The sequence below is a fragment of the Melozone crissalis genome, unplaced genomic scaffold (genome assembly GCF_028551555.1).
Source record: "Melozone crissalis strain CALT ecotype California unplaced genomic scaffold, PUWL_Pcris_2 ptg000120l_1, whole genome shotgun sequence".
Taxonomy (NCBI): domain Eukaryota; kingdom Metazoa; phylum Chordata; class Aves; order Passeriformes; family Passerellidae; genus Melozone; species Melozone crissalis.
The window spans coordinates 2,286,004-2,302,911 of NW_026535896.1; the positions used below are offsets into that span (position 1 = coordinate 2,286,004).

The window sequence follows — 16,908 nt, forward strand, 5'->3', positions numbered from 1 at the left end:
GGCACGCAGCTATTTTGGGATTGGGGATATCATTTCACCAACAATTCCCCTCAGTTTCATGTGACACGCACCCAGCATCCCTAAAATAAACGGGGACTACACCCCGTCTTAAAGGGAATGGAAAGGGAAATGTTAAATGGAATAACAGCACCCAAATTGGTGTTAAGGATTTGCCTGATTTTATTTCTAGCAAGGAGAATGAATACACACCAGGGGGAAAAAGCACTTTGGGTCTCAGCAAATATTTGGAAATCTTGTTAATTAATGGTACAGTGGACACAAAGATGCAGCTGAGATGCAGAGCTGGGGATCACAGAGGGATTTGGTGGATGTTTATATTGCATTTGGGGAGTTTTCCCATGCACATGAAAAATAAATAAGTAAGAACTTGGCACTTGGTCCCTGCCAGTGACATGCTCAGGGTTCCTTACCCAGAGCAGCAGAAAGATGTGATGCTCCATGTGCAAAAACAGCAAAATAATTTGGAAGAAAATTATTATTCACTGATTTTTTCCCTTACTGTGCAATGAGTTGAACGAGGATTTTCCTGTTTGAGGCTAAAAATCTCAGATTTAGGATTATCCCGATTCTCACAGCCATGTTACTGCTTAATTTTATTGTACATTAAGAGAACTTTATATTACACATATTTCTATTAATTGGATTGATTGTATTTATTATTATTATTAATGTTATATACATTATATATATTATATATTATATACAAAATATATATAATACATTATATATAAATATATAATATATAATACTAAAGATATAGTACATATACTATTATATATTGTGTATATATATTTTATATTTATATATACATTATATATATAGTATTATATTATATTATATTATATTATATTATATTATATTATATTATATTATATTTACATTGTCTATATACAATATATATATTATATTATATATTATATATTATATATTATATATTATACATATTTATTATGTATTATATAATAATATACATATATATTGTATAAATGTGTATATAATATTATATAATATATAATACATATTATATATATATGTATTATATATTATACATATATATTATGTATTATATAAGAATACATACATATATTGTATATATTATATATAATATATATTGTCTATATACAATATATATATAATTGTATATATATTATATAGACAATATATGTTATATATAATATATACAATACATATTTATATATAAATATATATTGTATAAAAATATAGAAATATAGAAATATAGAAATATATACAATCTATATTTTTATATATTATAATATATATTATATATTATATTGTAATGATATAATATAATATAATATAATATAATATAATATAATATAAATTATATACTACCTAATAAAAGTTATCCCAATCTATTCATTGAAAACTTTCATTTATCATCTGGAAAAATCATCTCCATCTCCTGTGGAAGACCAACATCACTTTTGGCAGCTAAAACTCACTCAGCAGCAAGTTTCAAATTACTTTCAGACTCCATTGCTGCAGCTTTATCCTGTTATTCCCCTTCCTTGCTTGCAAATGAAATGTAAAGTTTGAAATTCATGTTGTAACCAAAAAAACCAGCACAGGGACAAGGGATTTTCCAGGAAACTGAGAATCCACCAAGGTGAAGCACTCAGGCACTGGCAGGAGCAGCACCAGGAGGGTGTGCACGTGTATCCAAGTGGGGTTTTTCCCTGGAAATCACCACTGGGATGTTTATTTTGCATCAGAGAATTTCTTTTCCTTCAGGGATGCATGAACAGATTGATCATCAGCTGCACTTTGTATTGGGGGACAAGATTTTCCTCCCCCAAAACTGCCCAGCCCTCACACTGCTCTCCTGCTTAATAATTCCCTTTTATCAACCACCTAAATGATAATTTCCTATTATAAATCAACCACTATTTTTATTAGAAATCAATAATTTTCTGTCACAACCTGATCCTCTACTTTCTCTTATAAAATCCTTTACTTTCCATATATTCCTATTATAAATCCATCAATAATTTCCTAGTATAAATCAACCCATATTTTTCTCCTATTAATCAACCCGCTATTTTCTATTAGGAATCAAACCAATTTCCCACCATAAATCAATCAACCCACAATTTTCCACCTCAAATCGGCCAATAAATTTTTATTAGGAGCAAACCAACCCCTGACTTTCCCTTCCAAATTGATCCATTGATAATTCTCCATTAGAACCCAATCAACCTTTGGCTTCGGAGCATCAATCAATCAATCAATCGGGTTTCGTCTGAGTCAATTAATTGGAATTAATTTGATGCTGGTTGAGTTGCTGCTGGGCTGGCAGCCCCCCAGACCCCCCCAGCAGGTATTTACAGCCTCTGTGGCTCATCCCCACTGCCCTCAGCCCCAGCCGTTAATTCAATTAGCACAAAGAGGGGCTTGTTGAGCATTCCAGCCTCCAGAAGCAGCAGGAAACAAAGGGGGGGATTCTGTCTGCCCAGCTCAGGGGGGCTGCAGGGGAGTGGGGAGCCAGATTTCCCAGAATTTACACCAGTTTTACAAGAATTTACACCAGATTTACACCAGAACTCACCAGATTTTACCCCAGATTTACACCAGATTTTACCAGAAGAGGCTGCAACACCAATTCAGCAACTTCCCAGTCCTTGAGCCCTTCCCCAGGGCAGCACTGGGGTGTGGGGCAGGGCTGGAGCAGCTGGGGATGGCAATCCTGCTAAGGGAATTAAATCCCATATTGCAGTTGGGATTTACCCCATCACTTCCCAGATTTACATCAAATTTACCAGATTTCACACCAGATTTACCAAAATTTACACCAGAATTTACACCAGAATTTTCCAGAATTTATACTAGATTTACCAGAATTTACACCTGATTTACACCAGATTTAGCAGAATTTACACCAGATTTAGCAGAAGAGGCTGCAACACCAATTCAGCCACTTCCCAATCCTTGAGCATTCCCAATTTATCACTGAGCATTCCCCAGGGCAGCACTGGGGTGTGGGGCAGGGCTGGAGCAGCCGGGGATGGCAATCCTGCTCAGGGAATTAAATCCCACCTTGCAGTGGGGATTTACCCCATCACTGCCCAGATTTACACCAGATTTACACCAGATTTACCAGAATTTACACCCGAAATAACACCTGATTTACCCCAGATTTACACCAGAATTACATCAGATTTACCAGAATTTACACCAGATTTACCAGAATTTACACCAAATTTGTACCAAATTTAGGAGAATTTACACCAGATTTACCAGATTTACACCAGATTTACCAGAATTTACACCAGAATTACACCAAATTTACCAGAATTTACACCGGATTTACACCAGATTTACTAGAATTTGCACCAGATTTACACCAAATTTAGGAGAATTTACACCAGATTTACCAGATTTTACACCAGATTTACTAGAATTTGCACCAGATTTACCAGAATTTACACAAGATTTACACCAAATTTAGGAGAATTTACACCAGATTTACACCAAATTTAGGCCGGATTTACACCAGATTTACCAGATTTTACACCAGATTTACCAGATTTTACACCAGATTTACTAGAATTTGCACCAGATTTACACCAAATTTAGGAGAATTTACACCAAATTTACCCGAATTTACACCAGATTTACTAGAATTTACACCAGATTTATGAGAACTTACACCAGAATTACCAGATCTTACACCCGATTTCCCAGAATTTACACCAGATTTACACCAGAATTTACACCAGATTTCCCAGAATGTACGCCAGATTTATCAGAATTTACAGCGGATTTACACCACATTTACCAGAATTCACACCAGATTTTACGCATTTACAAGATTTTACACCAGATTTCCCAGAATTTACACCAGATTTACACCAAATTTACCAGAATTACACCAGATTTACACCAGATTTACACCAGATTTTACCACTAGAGGCTGGAACTCCAATCCAGCCACTTCCCAATCCTTGAGCATTCCCACTTTACCCCAGCCCTGCTGCCCTGAGCCCCTCTCCTCCTCTCCAAGCACAATGAATTCAGGGTGAAAACGCTCCCAGTAATTCCTGCAGGGACAACAGCCCTGGGAATTTCTCTCTTTTCCCCTGTTGAGCCAAATCCCTGCAGGAATGAGTGGTTGCAGGGAAAGGAACCCCCCTGATGTCTCTACCTTGAGATAACCTTGGCCACCTGCCAGGCACTCAGCTATTAAAGATGCTCCTAAATCGCTTTATTTCGTGGTTTTAGCATAAATATTCTCACCAGGACCTTCAGCTCCACTGTTTGGGGTGGTAAATTTAAAAGGGAAATCAAAATAAAACCTTTTGGAGGTTGTTTAGGCAAGGAGGAATGATTTGGCACGGTGCAGGGTGGGATTAAGGCGGCAAAGGTGATGTTGGAAAGAAGGAAAAGCTCCTGGTATGAGGAGAAAACATTGAAATTCTTAAAAAGAGTGAAAAAAAAACTTGATAAAAAGTGAAGGTTGAGACAGTGGGGTTGAAGGGGGTCAGGTTTGTATGGGGGGAAAATAGTGGGAATGGGGAATAAACCCATGGGGGTTCCTGGTCTGGGGGAGTCACAGCCAGGAGCTGGAGGAGCTTCACTAGAAATGGACAAATTACAGCAGATTTACACCACATTTACCAGAATTCACACCAGATTTTACACATTTACAAGATTTTACATCATTTTACATTGGTAAAAATGCATCAGAATCCCTGGAATTGCACAGGCAGACTCAAACTGGGATAAGCACCCACAAAATTGGAGCAGCATTGCTAAAATTGGATGAGAGACACTTAAAAATGGGTAAGGATCCCTAAAATTGCACCAGCATCCCTAAAACTGCACCAGCATCACTAAACTCACACCAGCATCCCCAAAATTGCAGCAGCAGCCCTAAAAATGCACCAGAATCCCTAAAAATGAAGCAGCAGCCCTAAAACTGCATCAGTACCCCTAAAGTTGGACCAGCATCACTAAACTCACACCAGGATCCCTAAAACGGCACCAATACCCCTAAAGTTGGACCAGCCTTACTAAAAATGCACCAGGATCCCTAAAATTGTACCAGCATCCCTAAAAATGCACCTGAACCCCTAAAAGGAACGAGCATCCCTAAAAATGAACCACTAAACTCACACCAGGATCCCTGAAACTGCACCAGGATCCATAAAATTGCACCAGAAGCCTTAAAGTTGGACCAGCATCACTAAAGTCACACCAGAATCCCTAAAAACGCACCAGAATCCCTAAAACTGCACCAGAATCCCTAAAATTGTAGCAGCATCCCTGAAACTGCAGCAGCATCCCTAAAAATCAATCAGCATCGCTAAACTCACACCAGCAGACCCAAAATTGCACCAACATCCCCAAAACTGCAGCAGCACCCCTCAAGTTGGACCAGCTTCACTTAACTCGCACCAGCACCCCTAAAACTGCACCAGCATTCCTAAAATTGCTGCAGCATCCCTAAAAATGAACCAGCATCCCTAAACTCACATCAGGATCCCTAAAAATGCACCAGCAGCCCTGAAATTGCAGCAGCAGCCCTAAAACTGCACCAGGAACCCCCAAAGTTGAACAAGTATCACTAAACTCACACCAGCACCCCTAAAACTGCACCAATACCCCTAAAATTGCACCAGCATCCCTAAACTCACACCAGCAATGCTAAAACTGCAGCAGCAGCCCTAAAAATGCAGCAGTACCCCCAAAGTTGGACCAGCTTCACCAAACTCACACCAGCATCCCTAAAATCGCAGCAGCGTCCTTAAAAATGCACCTGCACCCCTAAGATTGAAGCAGGATCTCTAAAATTTCATCAGCACCCCTAAAATTTCACCAGAAATTTAAAATGAGATCGGCATCACTGAAGGTAGAGGAGCATCCCTGAAGTTGCACCATCATTCCCAAAACTGAAGGATGAAAATTGCCCTGGCGTTCCCAAAACTGGCACAGCACCCTTGAAGTTGGAGAGGGATCTAAAAAAAAGCCTAAATCTAAAAATCCCATCAGCATCACCTTACAGGAAAAATAACCCTTTGATAGCATTTAGTATTTCATTCATTATTATCTTTAATTATTTACTATTTACTCTGTATTGGCTATTGAGTATACATTACTATTTATGTTTTATTGTTCATTTTTTATGATAGTTAAGTTTGCTCTTTACCCACTTCATTTTTTTTTTTTTTTTTTGTTTTAAAGCAATTAATTCATTGCAGGAGTTACAAGACCTTGGATCTGGCAGCAAGATATAAAGAAACCAATTTCTGCCCATAAATGCATTAAAAGACCTTTGCAGGCATTTTATAGAAATGGCATTTTCTTGGGATGGAGATCAAAAATAATAAGAATTTATTTCTTTTTTATTTCTTTTTTTTGTTTTTAACTCCTCCAGCAAAGTTCGGCTCCTCAGAATTCAGATTTTTGGGGGGGTTTTTTGAATAATTTTATCTAAATTGGGTGAGAGGTGGGATGGGGGCATGGGATGCAGGATGGACTGGAGGGGAGACCTCCCCCCACCAAGCCTGAGCCAATTATTTATAATTATTTATAATTATTTATAATTATTTATTATGAGCTGATGAAGGGAATAATAAATACAAGACCTGGAGAGGGCTCACTCACCAGGAGCCTCCCTTTGGAAAGAGGCAGCAGGAAGATTGTGGAAATAGGGGAAAAAATAGAAAATAGGGGGGAAACAGAGGAAAATCAAGCAGGGAAAAGGAGAAAAATCAAGAAGGAAAAGGAGGAAAATCAAGCAGGGAAAATCAAGCAGAAAAAGGAGAAAAATCAAGCAAGGGAAAGGAGGAAAATAAGCAGGAAAAAGGAGGAAATCAAGAAGGGGAAAGGAGGAAAATCAAAGAGGGCAAAGAAGAAAAATCACACAGGAAAAGGAGAAAAATCAAGCAGGGAAAAGGAGGAAAATCAAAGAGGGAAAAGGAGGAAAATCAAGCAAGGAAAAGGAGGAAAATCAAACAAGGGAAGGGAGGAAAATCAAACAAGGGAAGGGAGGAAAATCAAGTAGGAGAAGGAGGAAAATCAGGAAGGGGAAAGGAGGAAAATCAAGCAGGGAAAAGAAGGGAAATCAAGGAGGAAAATCAAGTGGGGAAAAGGAGGAAAATGAAGCAGGAAAAGGAGGAAAATCAAGCAGGGAAAAGGAGGGGAAATCAAGAAGGGAAAAGAAGGAAAATCAAGCAGGGAAAGGAGAAAAATCAAGCAGGGGAAAGGAGGAAAAACAGGCAGGAAAAGGAGGAAAATCAAACAAGGGAAAAGAGGAAAATCAAGCAGGAAAAGGGGAAAAGCAAGCAGGGAAAAGGAGGAAAATGAAGCAGGAAAAGGAGAAAACTCAAGCAGGGAAAAGGAGAATCAAGTGGGGAAAGGAGGAAAATCAAGCAGGGAAATCAAACAGGGAAAAGGAGGAAAATCAAACAAGGGAAAAGAGGAAAATCAAGCAGGAAAAGGAGGAAAAGCAAGAAGGAAAAGGAGGGAAATCAAGCAGGGAAAATCAAGGAGGAAAAGGAGGAAAATCAGGCAGGGGAAAGAAGGAAAATCAAGCAGGGAAGAGGAGGAAAATCAAACAGGGAAAAAGATTAAAATCAAGCAGGAAATTCAGAAAAATCAAGCAGGAAAAAGGAAAAAAATCAAGCAGGGAAAAAGAGGAAAAACAAGCAGGGAAAAGGAGGAGAATCAAGGAGGAAAAACAAGCAGGGAAAAGGAGGAAAATCAAACAGGGAAAGGAGGAAAAGCAAGTACGGAAAAGGAGAAAAATGAAGCAGGGAAAGAGGGAAAATCAAGCAGGGACAGGAGGAAAATTAAGCAGGAAAAAGGAGGAAAATCAAGAAGGGGAAAGGAGGAAAATCAAGCAGGGAAAAGGAGGAAAATGAAGCAGGAAAAGGAGGAAAAGCAAGCAGGGAAAAAGGAGGAAAATCAAGCAGGGAAAAGAAGGGAAATCATGCAGGAAAAAGATGGGAAATCATGCAGGAAAATCAAGCAGGGAAAAGGAGGAAAATCAAGCAGGGAAAAGGAGAAAGATCAAGGAGGAAAATCAAGTGGGGAAAAGGAGGAAAATGAAGCAGGAAAAGGAGGAAAATCAAGCAGGGAAAGGAGGAAAATCAAACAGGAAAAGGAGGAAAAGCAAGCAGGGAAAAGGAGAAAAATCAAGCAAGGAAAAGGAGGAAAATCAAACAAGGGAAGGGAGGAAAATCAAGTAGGAAAAGGAGGAAAATCAAGAAGGGAAAAGAAGGGAAATCATGCAGGAAAATCAAGCAGGGAAAAGGAGGAAAATCAAACAAGGGAAAGGAGAAAAACGAAGCAGGGAAAAGACTTTTTTTTCTGGGATAGCATCACAATCTCCATCCAGGCTCCCAGCTCGGCAACAGGCAGCACTGGGATGGAGAAATCAGCAGCTTGGAACAATAAATTCCCTTTTAAATTTATTGCTCAGGAGCATTAAAAATGTCTGAAGTGGTTTGCATCCAGCAGCACCGTGGGAATTCACCCAGGGATCCAGGAGCTGCTAATTGCTATTCTCCAACTTGCCTTGGAAGCTTCAAATAGTGTTTAAAAAATAAATATTTGAAGGGTTTATAAAGCCATAAAGTGCCCTCCATGTACCTGGGAGTGATGGAGATGGGAGAGGCTCCACCAAAAAATCCTGGGAGTAACACACTGCTGATCTGGTGATGGAAAGGAATCTGCTAAAATTCAAAATTGGGATTTTTTTTTTCATTATTTGGCCAAGTTTTGCCTTGCTGGTGGTATGGAGGGGGGTATCAGAGAGTGTGGGATGGAAAATGTTGGGTTTGCTGCTTGGACAGGGCTGAGCTGCCAAAATTGAGGGGGAAAAAGGAGGAAACAAGAGGGAAAAATGGCAAAATAGTAAAGGAAAAACTAGAAGTTAAAAAAAATAAAGAAGAAAAAGGGAAAGAGGAAAAGCCAAAAAAAAGAAAATTTAAAAGGGCAGAAAATGGGAAAAATAGGAGTGAGAAATACAGAGGGGGAAAGGGAAAAAAACATTAAATATTCCACTTTTTTTTAGGAGGAAAAAAGGGGAAAAAAAAGAAAAGCAAAGCAAAAAGGGGAAAAGATTTTTAAAAGGTTTAGGGTTAAGGTAAAGAAGGAAAGGTAAAAGGTAAAGAAGGGAAATCAGGACAATCAAGGGAAAAATAAAACAAGGGAAAAGGGAACAAGAAAAATAAAACAAGAGAAAGGAAAATATTTTAAAAGAAGGAAAAAAAAGAAAGAAAATAAAGGAGAAAACAAAAGGGGAAATAGTGACAAAGAGAAAAGGGGGGAAAATAAAAGACGGGCAAAAAGAAGACATAGGAAAATTGTAAAAAAATAAAGGGGAAAAGGGGGGAAAATGGGAAAAGAGGGAGAGGAAGGAAGGAAAGGAGGGGAAAATGGGAAAAAGGAGAACAAAATCAGCTTTTTCTGAGATGGAAAAATTTCCAAGGGGTTGAAGCTCTGAGCCAAGGCTGAAGGAGCTCAGGGGCCTGGGGAGGCTGAGGCTGCTCCTGCTCCCTCCAAACACATCCTGAAACAAACACGAAACGGGGCAAGAAATAAAATAGAAGCTTCCCAAGGCTGGGCCAAAATTGGGATTAATTTTAATTGGCTTTCTGAGATTTCTGGCAGGCCTCCAGGCAGCCAGCAGAGCCAGGGAAGGGAAAACCTGGCCAAAAACTCTGCGTTCAGTAATAACATTTCTCATCGTTTTTGTAACACCTTGTAAAGCCAAAAGCTCCGCATTGAACATCAGGGGGGAATTTTTTTTTTCCCCTAAAAACAAGTTGGGTTTCACTCTCTCGACTCCACCTGCACCAAAATAATCTGATTTTTGGGGTGCAAATCTAAACCTGGGGGTTTCTGGCTGGATATTTGGGTTTTTATTTTGTATGGGACAGGTGGCATAGGATGGTGAAAGGTGAGGGAAGGATGGTCAGGAAAATGAAAGTCAAAGTAAAAAAATCAACTAGTGATAAAGCAGAAAAAATAAATAAAAGTTAAAAAAATTAAGATCAAAAATAAAACAATAACAAAAACTGAGCGATAAAAACAATAATAAACAATAATAAATAATAAACCAATAACAAATAATATAAACAATAACAAACCAATGATAAATGAGAATAAACCATAACAAAACAATAATGAAACAAAACAATAAGATAAAACAACAGTAAAATAAAACAATAATAAAACAATAGTAAAATAAAACAATAATAAAATAAAATAATAATAAAATAAAACAATAATAAAATAAAACAATAAGATAAAATAAAACAATAATAAAATAAAACAATAATGAGCACCCCGAGCTCGCTAAGTGCTTATTAACTAAACCAGTTAATCCGAAATAAAAAGAACAGAAATCAAAAAATTAAATAAGATGAACTAATAAAAAAGAAAACAAACCAAAAAAGTAAATAAGATAAAATTTAAATTAAAATAAAATAATAAGTAAATAATTTTTAAATATTGTGGACATGGTGCTTTGGGAAGTGGTTTAGTGGTGGACTTCACAGCTGGACCCAATGGAGTTAAATTAAAATTAAATTAAAATAAAATAATAAGTAAATAATTTTTAAATATTGTGGACATGGTGCTTTGGGAAGTGGTTTAGTGGTGGATTTCAAGGTCTTTTGCAACTCAACTATTTCACAAACACCAAATAACCAGAGTTGGGACTACCCAGGGTTTGTGTTCCTGCTTGGAAGAGGAAAAGCCAAAAAAATAAGATACAATCAAGCAGTTGGGAAGCACTGAGGCCAAATTCCCCTCTTATTTATCCAGCTGCAAAGCACAGCTGGGCAAAGGCAGCCTCACCCCCCTGGGATCAGGGTTTGCCCATGGGCATCACCTGCAGCACCCCCCAGTCCTGTCAAGGCTGAGGGCAGAGATAAAGCCGAGTTTAAATTTAATTGAGGATTAATTCCCACCCTTCCGGATTCTTCTTTGGAGCCGGCATCTTAATGATCTGGCTAATGACGCTGGGAATTCATTTATTTTGGGGCTAATTAGAGGGCATTTGTTAACACCCTCTTTGGTGGGGGCAAAAATTGTTTGGGAATCAAGTGCATGGATGTTAAATGGAACTGGGAATTGTCTGGGTCCTGTAAATTATCCCACTAGCAGCCCAAAAAATCAGATTTTCACGTGCTGCAGTGAGGTGAGGATGGGGAATAAGTGGGGACAGGATGCTGGGATGTATCAGCCTAAAACAAAGATGATCCTGATGCTTGATCTGGCTTTCCACCAGGGCTGCAGATGCCAAATCTCCCTTAGTTTATCCCTCAGAGTGGCCAAAGTTTCCTCCTGGCTTTAGGAAGTGTGGGCTGTGCTCCTTGCACCCTTCCCATCCCATCCATCCCTTCCCTCCCCATCCCATCCATCCCATCCCATCCATCCCATCCCATCCATCCCATCCCATCCCTTCCCATCCATCCCTTCCCATCCCATCCCATCCATCCCATCCCATCCCTTCCCATCCCATCCATCCCATCCCATCCCATCCATCCCATCCCTTCCCATCCCATCCCATCCCTTCCCTTCCCATCCATCCCATCCCATCCATCCCATCCCATCCCTTCCCTTCCCATCCATCCCATCCCATCCCTTCCCATCCCATCCCATCCCATCCCATCCCTTCCCTTCCCATCCATCCCATCCCATCCCATCCCATCCCATCCCATCCATCCCATCCCATCCCATCCCATCCCTTCCCTTCCCATCCATCCCATCCCTTCCCATCCCATCCCATCCATCCCATCCCATCCATCCCATCCCATCCCTTCCCTTCCCATCCCATCCCACCCATCCCATCCCATCCCATCCCATCCCTTCCCTTCCCATCCCTTCCCTTCCCATCCCATCCATCCCATCCCCTTTCCTCATCTCACTGACCCCTCCAAGCCACAGCAGCTCTCAGAAAATCACACCAAACTGGGGTGTCCCAGCAGCCCAGGGTCATTTTCTCCATGATTTCAGGAAATATCCCAAAAATCCATCCCACAAACCCAACCAGGATGATGATGGAACCAGAGGTGCATCCTGCACCCCTGAGGATGAGGATGGATGGATGAAGGATGCTCTTCCCAGCAGGACCAAATCAATAGTTAAGTTTTGTGTGAGGATAAAAACCCTGTTATCACTCAGAAATTTATAGGTGATATTCATCAACTTGGAAAAAATACAAAAATTCAGAAGTTCCCTGGAAAAGCCAAAATCCAAAGCTGCCCCATGAGGGTCTTGTTTTATCCTTGAGTTGGAACAAGAGTTATTCCTGACGTGCCAGAGGGGTAAAACACTCTTCTCCCAACAGAATTTCATGCATTTAATCCAAAAGATGAGATTTCCTTTAAAAAAAAAAAAACCTTAAGGAGAAAATGTGAGATTTCCTTAAAAAAAAGGTGACTTCCATAAAAAAAACCACTTTTCCCTTAAAAAAAAAAATAAAACAACAAATTTTGCCTTAAAAAGACATAACTTTTTGAAAAAAAGAAATTTCCTAAAAGTAAGGGAAATTTCCATAAAAAATGATGTTTCCTTTATTTCCCCCCTCCCAAAAACGATGGAGGGAAAATGGAATATATTCCAGTGGATAAACTCAGCATCACTTTTCTCCCTGTTTTTTCCATCACTCCATGATATCAGGGAGAGTTTAATGTTATTTATAAATAAATATCTAATATTACCAAGATCTCAGGTTAAAGTGAAGGGGTTTAGGGGCTGGCTTTGGGGGGCAAGGGTTGCGAAATACCTTAAAAAGGCCAATTTTGGGATGCTAAGGAACAGAGCATCTCCTTCCCTTCCTGACACTGCCAGCTCCCCTATTAACCTCTCCTGTAATTAGCCTCAAGCAATTAACTTTTGCTCCTAACGAAGGAATCTCAGTGCAGGGAGTTAAATAAAACAGAAGGGAGGAGGGGAAAAAAAAAATAAGGGGGAATCCTGATCCCATCATCCGCCTGCTCCATACAGCTTAAACCCAAACAAGGCGCTGCTTTTTCTACCCAAATCTCCCAAAATCCAATTAATTCACACAAATCCCTCTCCCCATCCACATGAGGTTGGGAAAAGCCCCCCAAATATCAGACCCCAAAGGTTTTGGGGTGTTTTTTTCCCCACTTTTCCACAAGGGGATGATGCCAGCCACACCGAGTCAGCAGTTTTGGAGGCATGATGTCCAAAAGTTTCATCAAATCCACGTCCTCTGAGCCACACTCTGCTTTCCCCCACTCCAACCCCAAAACCTTCCAGGATTTAAAAGCCAAATAAGTTGAAAAAAGCCAAATTAAGCCATTTCCTCTTCTATTTTCTGCTTCTCCCCGGCAGACAGCTGTCCCGCATCCCAGCCAAAAATAATCCATCCCCCCCCTTTCCTCCATCTAATCTCCCCGGCTGGGAGTTTGAAAATATCCTGCCGGGTTTAGGGTTTCCCGTTACCCGGTGGGCGGCGAGATAGTGGGAAAAAAGATCCTTGGGAGCGAGAAAAACCGGGAAGAGCCCAAACAAAGAGCCCGAGCCCAAGTTGAGCTTGGACACCTGGCGAGGGCTGGGATGAAGAGGAGGGACACCCCAAAAGCTCGGCAAAACTTCCCCGAGTTGCACAATGCCACCGGCGGAGCCACCCTCCCGCAGACGGAAATGCAACAAAAAATTGCAGGATAAATTTCAAATCATAATTATTATTATGATGATGGTTATTATGATGTAGAAGCCCTCCCTGCATTGCTGCAGAGCCACTAAAAGGGATTTCTGGAGTATTCATGCAACGCTGTGGGATGGGGGGAGCTGCCCAGGGGTCCCGCGGAGGGTTCCAGGGGGAAGGGGGTGCCCTGGGGGAATTGGGGCGCCCCAGGAGAAGGCGGCACCGGGGGATGTCGGGGGGCACGGGGGGTTTGTCCCGGGAGAGCCGGCGGGATGCGGCATTGCTGCCAGGGCCACGCTCGGGCACGGGCGGCGAGCCCGCCTGAGGGAGGCCCTGCGGGGCGGCGCCGCTGTCCCCCGGCCCAGCGCTGTCCCGGGGGCCACCCCGAGCTCACCGGGTGCTTTGCACGGCCGGGATGCTGCAGATAAACGAAACGCCCCCAGCACCGCCCGCTGCAGCCCCCCAGGCACCCTGATCGGGGCAACTTCCCGGGCACCGAACGCCCCGGGCCGGGGGCTCCAGCCCTCCCGGGGGCCGTGACCGGCTGAGGGGGACTGGCATCCCCGGGGCCAGCTGAGGGGGCTCCAGCCCTCCCGAGGGCCATGACCAGCTAGGGGGGCTCCAGCCCTCTGAGAGGGCTCCGTGACCAGCTGGGGGGCTCCAGCCCTACCCAGGGGTCGTGACCAGCTATGGGGGGCTCCAGCCCTCCCGGGAGCCGTGGCCAACTAAGGGAGCTCCAGCCCTCCACGGGGGTCGTGGTCAGCTAGGGGGGCTCCAGCCCTCCCCGAGGAGCTGTGGGCAGCTGAAGGGGCTCCAGCCGTCCCTGGGGGTCGTGACCAGCTGAGGGGAGCTGGCATCCCCGGGAGAGGGCTGAGGGGATGAGGTTCGCAAGGGGCCGGGCGGCTGCAGCCCCCGGGGAGCGCTCAGCGAGCGGCCCGAGGGCCGGGGCAGCCCCGCCGGGAGCGCTCCCCGCGCTCGGGGCTCCGCGGCCGGCCCCGCTCACGGCTGGGGCTGCGACCCCCGGGGGGGCGCTGGGAGGGAAGGGGGTCTGCAGCCGGCCGGGGGTCGCAGCCCCGCTGCAAGCACGGCAGGCGGGAGGAGGCTGCAGCGGCCATGGGGTACGGCCCCCCGAAAAGCCCCGCCAGCCTCCCGGCTCTGCGAGCGGCGGCTGCAACTTGCATGGGGGGGCTGCAGCCTTCGGGCTGGGGGTGCGCGACCCGCAGGCACCGGACCCCCCCGCATGGCCGCAGCCGGCCGGGGGATGGGGAGCGGGGGGTGCAGCCCGCCCCGATCGCTGCGTGCCCCCAAAAACACCGCGCCCGGCCGAGGGGGGCACGGCGGAGAACCGCAGCGGCGCGGCCGGAGGGCAGCCCGCAGGGGGAACCGGACACCGGGCACGGACAGCCGCGCTGCCCCGGCCCCGCACGGCCGGGGAGGCGGCGGGAACGGCAAGTTACTTCCCACACCGGAGGGGATGGGGGGTGGGGGGTGTCCCCGCCGCCGCCGCCGCACGTGCCCCGCCGCCCGCGCCGCTTTGTCCGCCGGGCTCCGCGGCTCCGCCCGCCCCCGCGCGGCGGCCCCGCCGTGAGTGACAGCCCTACCTGCCCGCCAATCTTCATCACACCGACACCGGCCTGACAGCGCGGCCGCCGCTCGCCGCCCGCCCGCCCGCCCGGCCCCGCCGCGCCGCCGCCGACAGGCCCCGCCCACCGCCCGCAGCGACACGCCCCCCACGCCGAGCCACGCCCCCTACGAGCCCTCCCCGCCGTTTGGCCACGCCCCCGGCCACGCCCCCTCCGTCCTCCCCTTAGCGCCCCCTGCCGGCCGGCGCCGCTGCGCCCCCCGCCCCGAACGGAGCCGCCCCCCGATCCCGGACCCCCCGAACCCCCCGGGTGTACCCGGGACAGCGCTCGGAGCCTCCCCCGGCCTGCCCTGCCCCTGCTGCCCTCTGCCAGATCCCCGGCAACACACCTGCCTCCCCAGCAGCATCGCTCCCTGGTTTATTTCCCAAATATGCTGCCCCGCACCCCGCCACTTATTGCCCCAACACACATTGCCCCCTAACACATATTGCCCCCCCACACACATTGACCCCTAACACATACATATTGCCCCCTAAAACATATTTCCCCCTAGCACATACTGACCCCCAACACGTATTGCCCCCTAACACATATTGCCCCTCCACTGCATCTTCTCCCTTCCATATCTCCACGCTCCCTCCCCCCAGAATGCTTTTGCCACCCCAGATTCAGAGCCAGTCTTGGTGGCCTTGGTGACCCCAACTCCCACCCCGGAGTCCCCCCTCCATCAAGCCCCCCATGGGGGTCCCAAACCCGTCCACCCCCCAGCACAACTTTGACATTCAGGGTACCCAGTGAAATCCCACCCCAAACCCCTCCTGGGTTATCCCCCAGGCAAAGCACTCTTATTTTGGAAATATCTGTTAATTACTGTCAATCTGGGGGGGCTCCTATCTGAGCATCCTCAACCCAAATTTTTGTCTGCATGAGACATCAGCTGCCCATCTCTCTCCCAAAGACCTGAAGATGAGATTTCCCTGGAATCATTGGGAACACTGGGTCCCACAGCCAAATTTTCCCATATTTTATTGCAAAAGCCACAGGGAGAGATTTTTCTGGATCAGTCTGGCCATAGTTTTTTTCTCCCAATTTTCCATCCACTTCCATAATGAAAAACGCCATCAAGAATGGATTTAACGAGAACTGCTGAATTTCTGCCCATTCCCTAAAGATATTGGGTGGGGGTCAGAGTCACTCAAAAGAGCCCCAGAATTCCTTTGGAATAGGTTAATGGGATAAGAAATAAGTTAAAACTGGCTCCAAAGAGTTACAGAGGGATGCCAGCCAGGGGCACTAAATGGTGTGTAAGGGATGGCCATGGGGTCAGGGATGCAAGGGCAAAAGTGGGCAAACAAATTAAATTTAAGGCCAGGAATCCAAAACAATTTAAATTTTTTCTACAGTTTTCCAGAACAAATGACCTCTTGAAAATAATCAACATTCCTAAATCCCTCCTTCTAGTTTATCCCAAAAATAAATCCATCCAGAAAATATTTGCTGCGCTGTTTGTGCTTCCTACTTGGGAGCAGGCTCTAAACACACACTGATGTCCTTTGGGTTGGCCAATGAAGAGCAAGGGAAAATAGATGGCTCCCACTTGGAATCCATCAATAAAATCACAGAGAAATGCAGTGCCTGGTTGGGATGAATCTC

The 16,908-nt window shown here is 44.6% G+C and overlaps 1 protein-coding gene across 3 annotated transcripts in view; it reads right to left on the reverse strand.

The window, feature by feature from the left end:
* PKNOX2 (PBX/knotted 1 homeobox 2) overlaps positions 1-15,343 on the reverse strand; it is a 103,911-nt gene extending 88,568 nt beyond the window's left edge. For 2 of the 3 annotated variants that reach the window (XM_054292919.1, XM_054292920.1), the window contains exon 1: positions 15,274-15,331. The gene's annotated coding sequence lies outside the window, so the exon portion shown is untranslated. Of the gene's footprint in view, positions 1-15,273 lie in introns of all 3 variants that reach the window. The other variant, XM_054292921.1, reaches the window with a different exon arrangement.
* Positions 15,344-16,908: the final 1,565 nt, after the last annotated feature.